General features: G+C 36.0%; 1 protein-coding gene across 2 annotated transcripts in view; it reads left to right on the top strand.

The window, feature by feature from the left end:
• Nucleotides 1–9,938: 9,938 nt before the first annotated feature.
• Nucleotides 9,939–18,338, top strand: part of NPF (neuropeptide F) — a 39,251-nt gene continuing 30,851 nt past the window's right edge. For both annotated transcript variants that reach the window (XM_074096126.1, XM_074096128.1), the window contains exon 1: nucleotides 9,939–10,036. The gene's annotated coding sequence lies outside the window, so the exon portion shown is untranslated. The remainder of the gene's footprint in view (nucleotides 10,037–18,338) is intronic.

Raw genomic sequence — 18,338 nt, forward strand, 5'->3', positions numbered from 1 at the left:
TGTAAATTATAGTACCTGGGCGAGGCGACGTTAAAATTCTATAATAAGCGTTTTCTCAAAGATAAGACCAAGGTAGATCGATTTGACATCCCCGAAAACCCCCACATACCTAATTTCATCGAAATCGTTGGAGCCGTTTCCGTGATTCTGATTATATATAAGTATAAGAATTGCTCGTTTAAAGGTAATACATACTTACCTAATTAATTTTCGAGTCACTAGGTAGGTACTACGATAAAGTTCATAATTATATTTTTTTGAACTCCACCAGGTTACACTTATGTTACCCACAATTTCAAATGTCTGTCCATTACGGTTTATAACATACAACCTTATGCCATGCGAGTACGAATTTATTGAATAATTATTTTAATAAGTCCTGTTTCTCTCCCAAAATCAAAAATAAACCGAATAGTCTCCTCATGTGTGTACCTAATGTCTAATGGGTGAAAGCCATAAATTAAAAATGAACAAAATAAAAATTAGAAGTTGGTAGGTACCTACTACCTACATGTAGATTATACAAACTTGCAAAATAAAAATAAATATTTAAAGAATCGGTAACCGTGCGGAACATAACACCAAGAAATTGACGTCAAAGTGTACGGATTTAATATAATTTCGACCTTGTTTTTGTAAGTAGATGTATTCCCTTGCATTAAACGTAAACACTTTCGCTACATTAGGATTTTACTTCGTTAACAAACACCCACGATCATTAGGGTCTCTCAGAGATCACATAAAAATCTGACGCGTTTCCAATCAACTTAAAAGGAACCCACGTAGCTAGTACAGAAGACCGAGGGGTTTTTTCCAACACATTCACGACCACGTTACCGCAAACCCGCAAAAGACACAAACTATACTAAGTAGGTAAGAAGGATCGTCCAGATGGACTTTGTTGACTGTAATAAATTTCATAGGAAAACTGATGATGATAATGTGTACAGCCAGCAGCAGAAGTAGATGAGCGGTCGTGGTGCTTAAAATGATCTAAAATATCTTTTTCACTTCTAAAGTAGGTCAATATAGCCTTAAGAGGCGGGAGTACTTTATGTCCGTAGGGAGTAAAAGTAGTTATTTTTTTAATTTACTTCGAGTGACTTAGATAAACTCAAACAGCCAGTACTTGCTTAGTTTTTGGCATAAAATAAGATTGTGTGTGGACGGACCATTTTTATGACGAAAAAAATGTTACGTTCTTGTCTATGTGGTCTTAGTTCTATGCTTTTTCCGCATAGAAAGATTCCAGTTTGTTTGTATAAGGACCATTTCGCCGATGCGATTTGTTATATCTATGTCTAGTTGGAAAAAAATACTTACTACGAAAACTTTGAAATTGTTGTAGAGCGTAAATTTTTCTCGCAATCAAAGTGAAAAGTAGAGTTTTCACCTCGAGACTAAAAGTCAATGTAAACCCTCGGATAAATAGACATCTTCGCTAAAGCTTGGGTGGCTAACCACCTCGGGTATATATTGGCTTATTTTAGTCCCTCGATAAAAATATACTATTATTACATTGGCAGTAGAGTCGTTGTAAGTAGATAATTTTGAGCACCATAGCCCCTCACAATTTCTACTGCTGGCTGTAATTGACCGACCGGCAGCACTTTGGACTTTTTCTCTGTTCATTGCGTGTTATCTCGTAACCTACTAGGCGTTGATTGTTTCGATCACGCAATGAAAGAAGAAAAAGTCACGATTTTCATGTTAGGCTTATAACCAGTCACCCTGAACGACGCAGTACGTAAGAGTAAGTACTATCACAGAATAAGTAATAGTACAAGTACAGAAGGTTCTCTCTTTTGATGTTGACGAAAGCCGCCATTTTATATATGCCTACGTAATTTTTATTAGCAAAAACACCGCGCACCACCGCGTGCTATACCAACTGCAGCCGTGCAGCGCAGCGTGCAGCGTTACCAACCGTGGTCAACCGCAGTGGTGTAGCGGTATAGCACGCGGTATGGAATACCGAGGACCTGGGTTCGATTCCCAGTGCTGGTCTTATTTTTCTGGTTTTTCTGTGCATCTATATTTCAGTTTGTATTTTCAATTTAGGTTTTACGGGATGACCGTAAAATTAAAAATTGGGAATTGATATAAAAAATACAAAAAGATTCCAAAAAACCAATCTAAGTACCATCAAGTTGGGGTCTACCACCCTAAAGGGTTTGTTCCCGCCGAGTCACACCCTTAACTGTCACACTGTGACTCGTTGGGAATATTTTACCCAAAAAACAATCCCTACCAGTCACAATTATGATTTGCGCGAGCGAGCGAAGCGAGCAAGCAAGACGGTTCGGAGCAGAAGCGACTCGGATAGGTTAGGTTTAGAAGGCTAATATTATTTGGCTGATGGTACAGCGGGCTTTACGAAGTTATGGTAACCACTGCGTCGTGCCCTCAGCCGTACCCGTGCGGTGAATGTCTCGGCCGCGCAATGAATAGAGAATTCGCTTGCCGCTGCCATCCCTGATGCTCGCTCGAGTCTAGCTCACAATCCGGCAAGTACCCGCTTTACGAGGTAATTTTGCCTGGACAACGTGAAACCACAATATATCACTAATGTTTGAGTGACAAGATTTAAACGTCAGCGGGTGCCCCCACTTGCTCTTTCACGGACATAAAGCTTCTCACCTATTTTTATCTTTTCAATGCTGTTAAATAAACGTTAAAAGCCTTCATTTTGTTTTGGAGGTTAAATAGCACCCTAGTTGGTTCGCCGGGTATTTTTTGTTTCAATTTGTGCAGAGAATCTGAATAGTAATAAAAAGAGAATAACAAAGTACCTACCTGTTCTCCTGTCGCTCAGCGTCCTATAAATATATATAGGACTTATTGTAATTTGACATTGAACTCTTTCATAATTATGTCAAGTGACATAAGTTTCATGATCATAAAACAAAAATTTGACTTGGGCGGTAGGAGGCATACCTATACCTAAATGCACATTAGGGTATATTTATGTTAAAAATATTATTTTTTATTAATTGAGTTAAGTGTAATCCGCTTAGTACGACTTCGCATTTAACAAGCAACCGTTTTTAGCGCCCTAAGTATAGGCATATTGTTTGGTTTTAATATGAGCCACCCGGAAAGTACATTCGTTCGTATAGTACGGCGTCCGGTTATTACGACGCAATATCACCGGTCCCTTGGCCGCCGTTATAACCAGATACTACCCTAAAATTGTTGAGGACTCTATTAGCTAGGCGCATGCATTTAAGCCAAGTGGAAGAAAAGGAGATCCTAAGGGATACTACGTCAATTCAATTCAAATTACGGTTCATTTATATAAAATCATTTGATTAGTATAATGACTAATGATGACAAAGGTGACCTTTCGAAGGTGACTTTTCGTTAGTGTAGACAGAAGCTATTAACTACAAGTAATTTAAATACTAAAAGCGGCATGACTATACAAAAACAGTGAAATACGTGTAAAAAGTGCTTTCAAATCCCTGATAGTTACACTACAATGGCTTATTGAACTGGCTGCCTACTCGATTCGCACCAAGTTCGAAATAAAATTCCTCTACAAACAACCGTTTTCCAACTTAGGTGTACAGAGCTGGCTTCTAACCTCGGGATTTTAACCTTGGCAGCGTCAAAAGCAGCAATGTATTCATGGAGCATAGAATTTGCCGTAATGTTTTTTTCGTTTGGTACGCAGGGGGTTCTACGCTCCATTTATTTGACGTAACGTTAACTATGACTAACTAATAAAGATTAACACTTAGCGGATACGCGTATTGTCAAGGGGTAAATGTTTAGAATACACTCGTGAATTGTTGTATCGATAGATGATGACACATTTAATATGTTTTTCTCAAAAATTATCGTAAAAGTCTACATTATTCCTTACATATCAGAAGGCTAAGTGTATATTATGGTTAGCGAGAAATAAAAAAAGTTAAAAAGATTGCAGGTGCGCTAGCTCGACAATAATTTATTATTGTCGAGTCTCAAACTTTTTAAAAACTGAAAACGGCTATGGAAATGTTGGCACAAGTCGTATACAGCCAACTCAAATGGCTGCTATCAGTTATTTTGTTGTAACTCCAGACTTTTTTATTGGAACTGAAACAGCGTGTGGTGTTTTCGGTGGAAAAATACACTCCTGTTTTTTTAATAAAAAAAGGCGGGAAAGCATGTAAATTTTAATTGGAATAAAATTAAATGTCATAATATTATTTTATTGAGAAAAGGTTTATATTAGTCTCGGCTGCTTCGTATTAGTTAAAGGGATTCGTAAGCTCGTCCGTTTAATTCTAATACTCAGCCAGCAATTCCCTAGTACTTCCAGGCCACGACAATAATCTACTATTACAGAACAAAAAACTATTAGGTCTAGAAATAAGGTTTTTAATAAGTTACTGAAATTAAATTACCGTACACGTTTTTTCACATCAGTTAATTCAGGATTAATAACAAAAATGACAAATAAAAGCAACACAAATAACAGTCAGTCAAACAAACTGCCCCGCGTCACACCCGGTGCATAGGTGTCCGCTTGCCGCGTTGCCTCGTTCAACCACGATGGACAACTTGTGCACCAGAAATGACCCAGAGCGGGGATCAAGACCTCTCCCTCGAAGATGGCGCCCCACTTTCAAAAAAAAGTTTTGCTTCGGAGCCGCAACAGTTAATTTCTGAGGTGATTGAGCAATATTCTAGTTTTAGGACTTTTAATTCAATTTCTAGATGAGTTCTAGACCAGTGTTGCATTAATATAATTTTGATAAATAAAAAAGGTTTCAAGTTTTTATTCTTAGTTAGACTTAGACCCGACGCAAAAAGAGGGGTGTTATAAGTTTGACCGCTATGTCTGTCTGTGGCACCACCGTAGCTCTTAAACGGGTGAACCAATTTGAATGCGTTTTTTATTTGAAAGCAGGTTTCCTAGCAATAGTTTTTAGACATGTTTCATCAAAATTGTTTTAGCCGTTTTTGAGATATTCAACTTTGAAGTGACAATGTCGAGGGTTTTCCAACTTTTTGTTGGTTAGGTTATTTGAGTAGACTTCTGTTATTCCCACCGCTGGAACTGTAGATTAAGAGCCTAAGCTTAAGAAAGTTTTCGAGAAAAACTAACAAAAATGCAACGCTGCCAGCTCAGCAGGTATAAACACTCTTAAGAATAGGTACCTAAGTATAATTAAAACTCTAGATATATAGTTTTGACGACCAGATGGCCTAGTGGTTAGAGAACATGACTACGAAGCTTGAGGTCCCGGGTTCGATTCCCGTGTCGTGGCAGATATTTGTATGAAAAATACGAATGTTTGTTCTCGGGTCTTGGGTGTTTACTATGTATTTAAGTATGTATCTATCTATATAATTATATTTATCCGTTGCTTAGTACCCATAACACAAGCTTTGCTAAGCTTACTTTGGGACTAGGTCAATTGGTGTGAATTGTCCCGTGATATTTATTTTGATATTTATTTATTTATAGTTCGACGAGCGGTTCAACCGCTATCAGATTCCTGGCGCATATAGGTACATTGAAGAAATGAGAGACCGTAAGCAAGAAATTTTAATGAATTATAAATGTACCGCATGCACACCACACATTTTATAAAATCCTTCCAATCTACCTCTCATTTCTTCAGTTTAAGCGATAGGAAACTGTTAGCGGTTGAAAAGCTCGTATCGAGATAGAGGAATCCAAACCGATCACTTATTTCACCTTGTCACCTAGAAACATTACAGGCTTGATAAATATTTGTTGCCAACTAATTGCAATTTTTATAAGAATTCATTTTGATCATTTTCCTTAATGAGCTTCGTTATCTTAACACGTTTAATTTAATAAGAGGTCCTTTTAGGTTGTAATAAGACTGAAGACCTCCTTCATTTTCTTCTGGAATTTGATCAGAATAAGGATACCAGAAACAGGTATCTGGATGGTATGGATCTGTTGAATGGAGGTGTAAATGTGATTCTGCGTCATCCACTTTTGGAAGAAGCGATGCGGATTTACAAGTTCATCAGACGGGCCTTTGCATCCAGAGACTAGGTTTCGGCACAAGAGAGTGTAACATGTATCTGAGGCCCCCCATGAGGCTGGCATAGTCACTTCTAGTGTACTGAAGCCTCGTTAAAATATAAGATAAAAAAAGAGGTCCTTTTAAAACAAGCATTTTATATCGCTGTCTCAGTGTATTTAGCTGCTACAATGTTGTCGCTTTGAAAAGTAAATAAAAGAGATGGGCCGAACATGGGTTTCACCGAATACCGAATATTCGACATAATTGATTCCTAAGTAGAAACTAGAAATATAATTCATTTTTGGTTGAAATGTTGTAATTTAATCTTGCAACTCTTGATCAAAACAAAAATCACTGTAGCTTAATCTCAACAACAGTTATATTTACTTATATTTTGTTTTTAATTAATAACCAGCCTTTTTATCTACTGTTATTGGAAATAAAGCTAGTGTCTAGTGTCAACAAAAACATAAAGCCTCATTGTACCTTATAAAAATAACACGTTTAACACTCAACTCATACTGGCTCAATACAATACAGTAAAATTTTTGAGTACCACTTTGCCGAATATTCGGTGATTTAGCCGAATATTTGGTAAACCTGCCGAATATGCCGAATACCGAATATAAAACGAATCTTCGGTCCATCCCTAGTAAATATCGCTTGTACGGTCAAGGACTTTCATGAGCCACCATGGAACCTTTTCAAAGGAAAAGTAATTACGATTTTCCTTATTAATTAATGCGATGTCACTATGACGTTTACTGTGAAATGTTCCTTGGTGGCTTATGAATTAAAGTCCTTGACGTACCAAATCGTAGAAGCATGACTTAGAACCAACTTAGAAAAACCATGCACAGGACTTATCACGCTAACACACACGAGTAACATTTAACTTACAAATTTTACCTTACCTTAAAAAGGTTACGCGCGTGTGTTAGCGTGATAAGTCCTGTGCGTGGTATTCTGACTACAACTTAGAAAAGTTGAGAACCCCGACATTGTCATTAAAAAGTACAAAAACTCAAAAACGGCTGTACTACTAGGTACTGATTTTTATCAAACATAACCCGCTTTCACGTAATTACTAGCATAACATAGGTATAACTAGTTAGGTAAGGTACCCATCACTCTAATGAGCTAATTTAGCTGATCTTTAGCGCAAGCAATCAATACAAGCCCTATACATGTGCAAACAGGGTCTCATAACTTAACCAATTAATATTCGGAACTTGTAAATTGAGTCTAATTCCGAACAATTGATTAAGTTCTGAATTTCAACCTGAGGACGTCGTTATTAGTGGTCGGAGTTGAAGGGTGAGTGGTATTGGCATTAAAGAGAACCAGATGTCAATTTATCCGATGAAATAGGATACTTGGCCTACTCTCGTGAGTCTTCGTGTACTTTATAAAGAACAAATTAACACTAAGAGTAACGCGAATGTACTTTATAAAGCACAAATTGTTCATTGAATAAAAAAAATAAGAATGTTGAAATAATATTCGAAATAACAAAGCTAAAGCCCGCGTCTAGGTATTAAGTACTTACTCTGTATTAAAAGGTTCGTCCTAAATTTCTACATTCATAAATGCTAGTTTTCCTTCTAAAGTCAATAGAAATACTAACATCATGATTTCTCCAGATTTCAAGCCAAAAGTTTGGGACTTGCGTCTAGCAATAATCTGTGCAAAATTACTAGTTAAGCCGCGGACGGACGGACGGACATGGTCAAACTATAAGGGTTTCTTGTTGGACTACGGAACTCTAAAAAAGGGTATGTAAACTTTTCAGCTCCTTATAATACTCAGTCCATGACCACACTCAGTGATATCGATAAACTATAGTACAGTTTTTTTGTACGCGTTAGTGAAATCTACAATATTTTTTAGAATTCTCATGGGAATCAAGTAAATCCTGGAAGTTCAATTCATCGGCTGGATCTAACGGTTACGCGTGCGTAGCGCGGGAAGAAACTAGTAGGGAGTAGATAATGAAGAAGAAATTGATGGATCATAATATGAAGTACGTTTTCAACTTTGGTAAATCTTATGAATGGAGGAACTATTAAAATATCGTCTGGCGACAGGAAAATTGCGTTTTCACTTCTCATGCTCTAAAAGTAGGTCAATATAGCCTCACGAGGCGGGAGTAAGGCGAGTACTTTAATCCCTTGGGAGTAAAAGTAATTAATTATTTAATTTACTTCGAGCGACTTAGATAAACTCAAACAGCCAGTACTTGTTTAGTTTTTGGCATAAAATAAGATTGTGTGTGGACCATTTTCTTGACGAAAATGTTACGTTCTTAGCCTACGTGGTCGTAGTTCTATGCTTTTTCCGCATAGAAGGTGGCGCCATTCTATTTATTCCAGTTTGGGTATGGACCATTTCGCCGATGCGATTTTGTTATGTCTGTCTGGTTGTAAAAAAATACTTACCTACCGCGAAAACTTTGAAATTGTTGTAGAGCGTAAATATTTTATTTTATTTTGTATGTAAGTATGTATGTTTGTAAACTCTTTATTGTACAAAAGAAAAGAAACAAAACACAATTGACAAACTTTGAGATACTTGTACAAAGCCTGTGCAAAGCAATTGATATTTTATGACTTAATTTGAATTTACTTCTGTTCTTGATTATGTTTTAATTATTTGGTCTTGGTTTTAATTTTAATTTTATGACACTAATTTAGGTAATAAGACAATTGTTACTAACACTATTATGAACTGATTATTTGAAATAAATGATTATTATTATAAACGATTAATGACTATTTTTTTCTCGCAATCGAAGTGAAAAATAGTGTTTTCACCTCGAGACTGAAAGTCAATGTAAAGCCTCGGATAAATAGATACCTTCACTAAAGCTCCGGTGGCTAACCACCTCGGGTAAAAATTGGCTAATTTTAGTCGCTCGATAAAAAATATACTATTATTTACGTCCAAAACATTTAATTTTCTCAAACATGCTCGGAAATGTGTACGTTAATGTCACGAAATGGGGACATGAAGTTTCTCATTTATGTCTCCCTAGTCCCTACATATCTTCTTGGCCTAGGCCATGAAGTATGTATGAAAATCCATTATTTGTCCGCTGCTCTAACTTTTTAATTGTACATTACTGTAGAGGCCGGCAACCCCAGGTTCCGGCCGAGGCTTGTATAGTGCTTTTCTCAAACATTACATGAAATAAAATAAAAAAAAAACAAGAAATGAAGCTCGAGACGCTAGTCTGGTCGCCCTGTTGTGTGGCTGCGGGCGCGGCAGCTGCAGGTGGTGGTGCTGGGCGTGGGCCGCGTGCGTGTCGCAGGGCGCGCGTTGAAACAAAAGACGGTCGCATTGCCGGCCAGCGGCCTGCAAGGTTGTATGAAATCTCTTTGCAGGCCGCTAGAGTGACTGCGCGAGTGATGGATGGATGGATGGATGGATGGATGGATTTTAATGATTGTCAGTGTCACTGTGGCGGTTTTTTTGAACAATAACAAAAAATGCCCAAAACGATTCGTAGTCAACAACGGATCATTGTAAATAATGTTTATAATAAACTACTGAAAAAAAAAACGCTTGGTGAACGAAATTATTTCGCTACAAAACCAAATTAACATCAGAGCTACAGGTAAACGTTGTAGACAAGTCAAGATGTCATTGGGGTCTGGTAAAAATAAGCAGTAATTATAGTTATTAATAAACTTTCTAGATATATCGAAGTCATCGATTACGCGAATTACGAAAGAAGGTCGTTCCTCCTCAGGTTTTAGGTTGCCAAAGAGAAAAGAAAGCATTGTTCCAACTATACTCAACTATAACCATATAAATAAGAACAATAGCGCCCTCTTGACAATAGTCATATATTTTTGGTTTACGTTTAAAGGCCGTGAATGGCTAAAATCTCGCGCGTGCGTAATGCCAACCTCCCCAACGGGCTATAAATGCTGGCAGCTTCGTCCTGGCAGGACACTCGAACTTGCCGCCCTTTCCCGCCTTGCACGGTTCAACTTTGAAAAGTTTCGAATTTCGAATCCGCGTCGGAACTCTAAGAGGTAAGTGGACAATGAACGTTTACACAAACGAGTTATGAGTTTAATCTAAGTTTAATTGTATTAAACGATTTCAGTACGTGTTTTAGACATGGATAGATAGTTTTGACGCGTATTTGTTGACGGATATACTATTTTATTCCGCATAGTGAAAAATAGAGATAGAAAGTAACATATTTTACAAATGGCACGGAAATATTATTTTATAAAATCCTTTAAAAGCTATGTTTAGTTTCTAAGATTTTTTTTAAAAACAACGTCACTTTAAACGAAATTCACTGAACTACAACAATAAAATCGGCCATAAAATATCCGAATCGAATAATACAAAATTGACACAATTTCTTTTGTCACTTCCAATTCGTTTATTTCCATCTTTTTGTTGCGATTCAGATCAGTAATGAAATAAATCTAGTCAACCGTATTAAAGAATACAAAGTTGTACAGGGGTTCATATTTCTCGGCATATTTGTATGAATAATACGAATGTTTGTTCTCGGGTCTTGGATGTTTAATATTATGGTATTTAAGTATGTATTTATCTATATAAGTATGTTTATCCGTTGCATAGTATCCATAACACAAGCTTTGCTTTGTTTGGGACTAGGTCAATTGGTGCCAGCCAAGTGTTCCATGATATTTATTTATTAACTTTTGCGTGCAAAAAAGAATGACATCAAATCTAGAGTACTTATGTGCAAAACAAGCATAAATGAAAACAAAATTGAACTTCGGTGCGACTTAAACCGGAACGATTTTCATATTCTGGTAAAGTGCAAATAATTTAGTTGTTAATTTCCCTAATTAAACGAAATAACGTTGCAAAATAAAGCCGCAAATAAATAAATGGTTTTACCGTTAATTGATAACTACGAAACTAAATTGAATAATCTAATTTAATTTGAGTTCAGTTTAACAATCGTATTATTTTTCAAAAAGTTTATGTACCTAACGTTTAGTATACCTAAATAATAATTACTTGGTTTTAGATACACTAAATAAAATTACATGATAGGAAAAAGTTGATATTTAACTTGATCTTAGGTTTTATTTTATTTAATATTTTATACAAGTATTTTAAATTAAGAATCGGTAGTTTTATTAATTTAATGCTTATTGTTATATTATGACTTTGTAATTTGTAAATAGTATTAATAAGTATATTACATAGGTACTTGATATTTAATATAGTTGCACAAATTATAATTTAGGACTAATGCAGATATTAATATTTACGTAAGTAAATCAATTTCAAAACTAAAAGCTAATCCCAAATTCTGAAAATAGCATTGCATTGTGAGTAGGTTCAATCGTGAGGCAATTTTTAAGGAAGGATTAGTCGTTTTTCTCAATTTTCACGTGATATTTATCCATAGAAAAAAATATTCTGAAAATTGCTTGAGGTAGGTACTTTTTATACATCATAAATACATTGTTCAGTACGTATTGTTAAGACGTACAATTATTTATAACTTACTACCCAAAACCGACTTCACACGAGTGTAACTTTAAAAAAATAAGATGATAAAATAAAGAAAGTCTTTAGTCCCCAAAACTATTTATAGTAACCTTTTCGGAAAAAATACCTACTTAACTTATGGAAAAAGTCGCGTTAAAATTCGTTGCTTTGTTTAAAAGACGACGGGAATCGACTTTGTTTTTGTTTTTAACCGACTTCAAAAAAGGAGGAGGTTATCAATTCGGTTGTTTTTTTATGTTTGTTACCTCAGAACTCCGTCATTTATGAACTGATTTGTTTTTTTTGCGTTCGTCTAGGAATGTCTTCAATTAGGTCCCATAAGCACCAAATTAGGATCTGATGATTGCATCTTAAGGAAATCGAGGGAACTCTTCAAATGTTGTAGGGACACTTATAGTAAATTGGATATATTTAATAGTAACTCGTGCATTTGCTCTTGAAAAATCATCATTTGGTGAAGTGGAACTGATGATGAAGACCACAGTTGACCATCGGAGTTACAACTCAATAACAAGTATTTCACGGGTTGAATTTTAATTACTTTAACACAGTTGCTAAGCAATTTATGCTCCTCGTGATGCATATGGTAAAACGGGTGGTGAAGCACCAGGACTCCTCAATAATGAAAGTCTCTGCATCGGAAAAAGCAATCTTTCGTAAAAGGTGACGAGCAGTTGATATTAAAGTTCTTAGATTATTAACACTAAAAAGCGTGAAAAAAAGTTTATAACAAAAAATTGAACCGACTACAAAAAACCATGAAAATAATTTTCTACCAGTCTGAAGTCGGTCGGTGCCTCAGCACGAGCCAGCAGGAGTGATTGAAGCCCAATATAAAGTGCGTAGGTGAGGTAGATGACTATAGGTCCACTCCTGCTGGCTCATGCTGAGGCACCGACCGACTTCAGACTGGTAGAAAATTATTTATGGTTTTTTGTAGTCGCTTCAATTTTTAGTTATATATATTTTTTATACTTTGTACTCGTAGATATTCTTGTGGAGATCTTTTATATTTTCGTACGGTGATAGATTAACTTAAAAAAACATTTGTTCTGATTCCATTATATATTTAATCGTTTTTTGAAATAGATACGTATACGAGCTACGAGCAATATATTGTAAGTATTTACTAAACCTAACAATAAAACATAATACATAGGGGTAAATTTTGTTCCTAAGTTTACATGTTTGTTTGAACATCTTTGAAACTACTGAACAGATTCTACAAATTCTTTCACCAAAAGAGAGTTACATTTTTGTGACTGGCATTAAGCTCTTTTTTAAGCTCTCGGGACCCTTGTGAAGTTTCGGTCAACATCTTGTAATAAATAATCCGCCGGGTCAAGCTTGCTGTAGTGGACACAATAGCAGAAACAAAGTTCATCCTGTACATACCCTTTATTATTAATAACAAATGTCGGTACTTTAGTAAATAACAATGTCGACCAGAGAACAAAATAATTATGAGTTTTGGACGTTTGTTTTCGCTTCTGCCTCTATCTAGCCAAAGATATTACTAAACTGTGGGATATGCCGGGCATAGGTCGACCAAATACAGAGACTAAAGCAGAGGATCGTGGGTTCAAGCCTCGGCTCGCACCTCTGAGTTTTTCTAAATTTACCACATGCTTTACGGTGAAGGAAAGCAATTCAATGGTGTGTGTGAAGTTCCCAATCCGCACTGGGTCCGCGTGGGAACTACGGCCAAGCCCTCTCATTCTGAGAGGAGGCCTGTGCCCAGCAGTTGGACGTTATAGGCTGCGATGGTGTGGTCGACCAAATGCGTTTCACAGTGGCTTTATTATCTGGTATTGGATTTGTTCATACATAGATAAAAGTACACCTACATAAAAGTATGCGAAGCGTTTCTTTGCGCGATAGAATCCGGGATACGGAAGTTCGCCGAAGAACTAAAGTCACTGACATAGTTCCAAGAATAAGTATGTAAGTTGAAGTGACAATGGACGGACTACATCGCTCGAAGAATGGGATACTCGTACCCAGTGGGGTAAAAAGCTCCTCGAGTGGCGACCACGAACCGGAAGACGAAGCGTTGGCAGGCCTCATACTAGGTGGATTAAAGACAGCGCGTGAGTTGCGGGCAACCGGTGGCTGCAAATGGCTTTCTAAAGGCGAAGCTTTTGATCAACAGTGGACGTCTTCCGGCTGATGACAATGATATGATGATGATGATTATTGCCACGTGGGCGAAGAAACTTTGAAACCGCTTGATGGGGCGTGAAAGCCTGTGTGTGACACGCAGAAACACCGGAGTACATTATTAAATTTCGCGTCGCGGAGAAAGGTATCTTATGTTCTTCCCAGAATCTGACAAACCGAATCATGTATGTACATGCACATGATCGGAAAGTGTCTATGTATGTTAACATTATTATTATCCAGTTAGAAAGTTCAACTTTGTGCCACAAGTGTGCTGAAAAGATTTATAATAATATATAATCTTTACCTAATAAATGCTGAAATGTATTTTTATACGTCGTCAAAAAGTGTTGCCAAACTAAATTATTATAAACCCACTAATGTGGCACTGGCCTTTGACAAAAAACATTTCAAAATAGGAATCTTTTCTTATTGTCCCAACTTTAACTCTATATGTACCTAACTTTCTGTAACGGCTTTTAACCGAAGTTAAGTTTTTACAAGATAGTGAAAACGAAAACCTTTTAAACTTCTCCGAGTTTACTTAACGTAATGTAGGTAGGTACCCACTGTTTCCGTAATCGAAGAAGATAATGCGTTTTCAGAAGGTTTGTTTACTTTTTATTTAGAACGAATTTTAACGGCAAACGATTCGAAAGCTTGCATTTAGTGACGTTAAAGTAGTTTTATTTGTTAATACCTTTTAAGGCTCCAAATATCGTAAAACAAAACAGAATTCCTATTTCAATTTCAAGTTTTTTTTTTTGTCAATGGCCAATGCTCATTTTCATTAAAAAAATCTTTTAATATACAATTAAGGACCAATGTTTGACTTCTTAAAGTACATAATAGGCACTTTACTTACACGTTTTAAGTGGCATTTTCTCAAATTATGAACTTTCGCGGCTGAACCATTGATGTCCTGTACTTTGGTTTATGGCATACTTATCGGCGATGCTACTATCTTATCCGATATGACGACAGAATAACCTTTTTCATATTATACGTTAGATTTTGGGTAATTCCACAGCACAGGTTTTTTATTGCTCATATCATAATTGGACGTAAAGCCATATCACTTCTACTTTATTCATGTAATTTACCTAACATACGATACATTTTTATTACGTCAAGAGTATAAAATGGGAAAAGTGTTCGTTTAATCGAAAATTGGCTGCATTTGTAAGCAGAACGGGTAACCTTAATAATATCTTTAATTTTTAATACACTACGACCTTTAATATTCGGTGCCTACTAAGATTATATTTTTTGCATTATAACTGATTTTAAAAAGGAAGAGGTTTTATGTTATACTGTATCTATGGTATTTGCAGTTCATCAATAAAGTCGAAGTAAATTTAAAAAGGTTGGTTCCATTGACTCTTAGATGGATTTATAGCAAGTACTGCCGTATTTCAGTACTGTGTCGCAGGAAAACAACATTGAATTTTCAGAAATTGCCGATATTGTCACAGTTCATTCATTCGGATAAATTGACTGAAACTTGAGACATACGCGTAGGTACCTAATATAATTGAACGGCTAAATGTAAACCTTAACTCAGTCAAAGTCAAAGTCAAAATATCTTTATTCAATTTAGGCTATAACAAGCACTTATGAATGTCAAAAAAAACGACCACCGGTTCGGAAAAACCTCTGTTGAGAAGAATCCGGCAAGAAACTCAACGAGGTATATTTTTTAAACAGATTTACAATATTATTAAATGATATGTATACATCACAAGTATTTAACACAACTTTATTTTTAACACAGTAGGCTCGCTATTTGAAGGGATCGCTAATGCGGATCGGAATTATTTCCAAATATCCCTGTCCATGATATAATCATAAACTTTATAATACGCCTTAGATATTAATGTCTTCTTGACAATAGATCTGAATTTTGTATCTGTTTAATTAATAATATTTTTTGGAATTTTATTATAAAAACGTATGCAATTTCCCAGAAACGACTTTTTGGTTTTAGCCAGTCTGTAAGATGAAACTTTAAGCTTTCCTGTGTTTCTAGTAGCCTTTGGCTTATCGACGTTAGTGGGAAAATCACATATGTTCTTCCTTACATACATGATTATTTCAAAAACATAAAGCGACGACAGGGTTAGGATACCTGTTTCCTTAAAAAAAGATAAGACTAACTTACCAACAGGTCTCTCTCTTCAATTGGAGAAGGATTATTTATGAGTTAGTGTATTTATAATTGGATTAAAATTGTATTCGTACTTACAGTACTGTTAGGGGAACTTGATTAAACTTCTCTAAAATTCATGCTTAGGCCGCATTGTGTCTGGAACTGTACTTAGTTAGTTTATGTAAAGTCAACCAAGAAATCCCTTTTGTCTACAATGGCCGTGAACGTCGGCATTGCATTGTTAACAAATATCAGTATAAAAAATATCAATATAAAATACACGCACATATTATGATGTTGTACAATAAATTAAAAAAGGCAGCTAAAATGAAACGAAAGTAAATTTACCTAAAAAATCACTGAAAAATAAAAAATAAATGGGCATATGAAATGTCAACATAAAATATCAAAGTACTATTTTACAGAGTGCAATGACTTATACAAAAGGAGATGTGTACCTTCGGAACTGATATGGAGCCTATATCATTTTTCTAATTTGGAACGTCAACTTGTCACACGGGAAAGATACGTGCCAGAGGTGATTCACTGGTAAAGCACTTAGTTGGTCGACTAGAGTCGGACAGCAAAATAGTATTGGCAACCGAAACCAAAACCGAATTTCTATTTGTGTTTCAATTTCAGCATACCGCAACTTTTTAGGTCGGAGCAAAGATGTAAGCACAACGCCATAAAACCGAGGAGAGCTGTGACAGAGGAAAGTAGTGATAACGTCGATTTTTGGGAACTTATTAACTGCTAGCGATAGCTCGCAAAAAAATGACGTTGTCACTACTCTTCTCTATCACAACTCTCAACGGTCTCCCGTAATTCTCGAATGTTATATTGTAAAATTTAGGTATTTATATGAATTTCGAAAAAGTCAGACGTGCAAATCTGGATTAGAACCTCTGCTTGAGAGGCCATAGGACACCAGTAGAGGAAGGATACCACGGCTTGCAAGGATGTAAAGTGTTTTTATCTCTTTTCTTAAAGAAAAAGTCTGTGCCCAGTATTAGGACTGGATATGAGATGGATATGACAACGAAATACACCAGTAGGGCTACTACGAAACTCGAAACTCGAAGTTCGTGTCGTGCGGTCCCTCTGACACTTATACTATTTAATATAATATACGAGAGCGAGAGGGACCGCACGACACGAACTTCGAGTTTCGAGTTTCGTAGTAGCCCTGCTGTACAGTTCCTGTAGTTCTAACAAACGAGTCATTTTGCACAACATCAAAAAACATACAATTAAAATATTTTGTTCACGGAACTTGATTGTCTTCGGATTCTACACAGTAAATGTTGGAAGTACCGTGCGTTTAGCAATCATTTACAGTACAACTCGTCGGTTTTCATCGTTTCCTGAAAATTCATAAGAAAGAAAAACAAAGATCTTCTGTTTCGAGACCGAACGACATTAGCAAACTGGTTTGATTACAGTAAAACCGAAAGCATGTTTACATTACTTGCAATATTTCTTTAAAAAAGAGACCTTTACCCCCCGTTTCACCATCCATTGATTAATGATTAAGTTCATTTAACAGATAAATGTGATGCCGTCTCTGTTTGTTTTGTTCGAATAGACGGAGACAGCAACACATTTATCTATGAAATAAAATTAATCAGTAGATGGTGAAACAGCCTCTAAATAAAATATGCTTTTGATCAGTGGTTTTTAATGTACGCAAAGAAAATAAACATAACAATAGCAAGTTGGTAAAACAAAACAAAAGTGGAAAAGGCAATTGGAAGGAGCTAGTAACAATGTCGTGTCAAACATTCTGTTTCAAAAGTTCGATACTCCTGTACCTAAACGTTTCTTTATTGAAGTCTATTGTTTACTTTAGTTTCACATAGTTTAGGAAATATTTTGGTGACATTCACAAATAAATAGGAAGTAATTAAGATGATTGTTAGTATGATCTACTTACCAATCATAATCTTGGATATTGAATCAAATAGAAAGACCCAGACCAACTCTACACTTATAATGTCTTGAACTTTCGTGATTTTCACTCACAGTCAAAATATCACGTACAGGACTTATCACGCTAACACACACGAGTAATATTTGAGGTAAATATTACTCGTGTGTGCGTGGTATTTTAACTCTACACTTCTTGCCATTTTCTTGTAAACACAAACTACTAGATATTAATAGAAATAAATTATTAAAAGCCGAAGGGAAATAGGCTAATGTTCCTACTGACACTTTACGAACCTTATTTGAATGATAATTATGCACACAACTTACATATATAATAGTAAGTGATAATGGGTATATGAATAATTTCGTAATTTGTTTGACTTTTAAGGGACCCGTGTGGTGTCGGGTTAGAATTAATCCTCTCTATTTCTACCGTGGATGTCGTAAGAGGCGACTGGGGATATAGGTTAAGGTATAACGTAGGCGACAGGCTAGCAACCTGTCACTATTGTACCGTTTTTGTTAAACTTAAAACCTAAAATTGCTAAAAGTCCGAAGCGGTAAAGTTTCGTGTGCTCTGCCTG

Source organism: Choristoneura fumiferana, chromosome 13 (assembly GCF_025370935.1).
Source record: "Choristoneura fumiferana chromosome 13, NRCan_CFum_1, whole genome shotgun sequence".
In the NCBI taxonomy this organism is placed as follows: Eukaryota; Metazoa; Arthropoda; class Insecta; order Lepidoptera; family Tortricidae; genus Choristoneura; species Choristoneura fumiferana.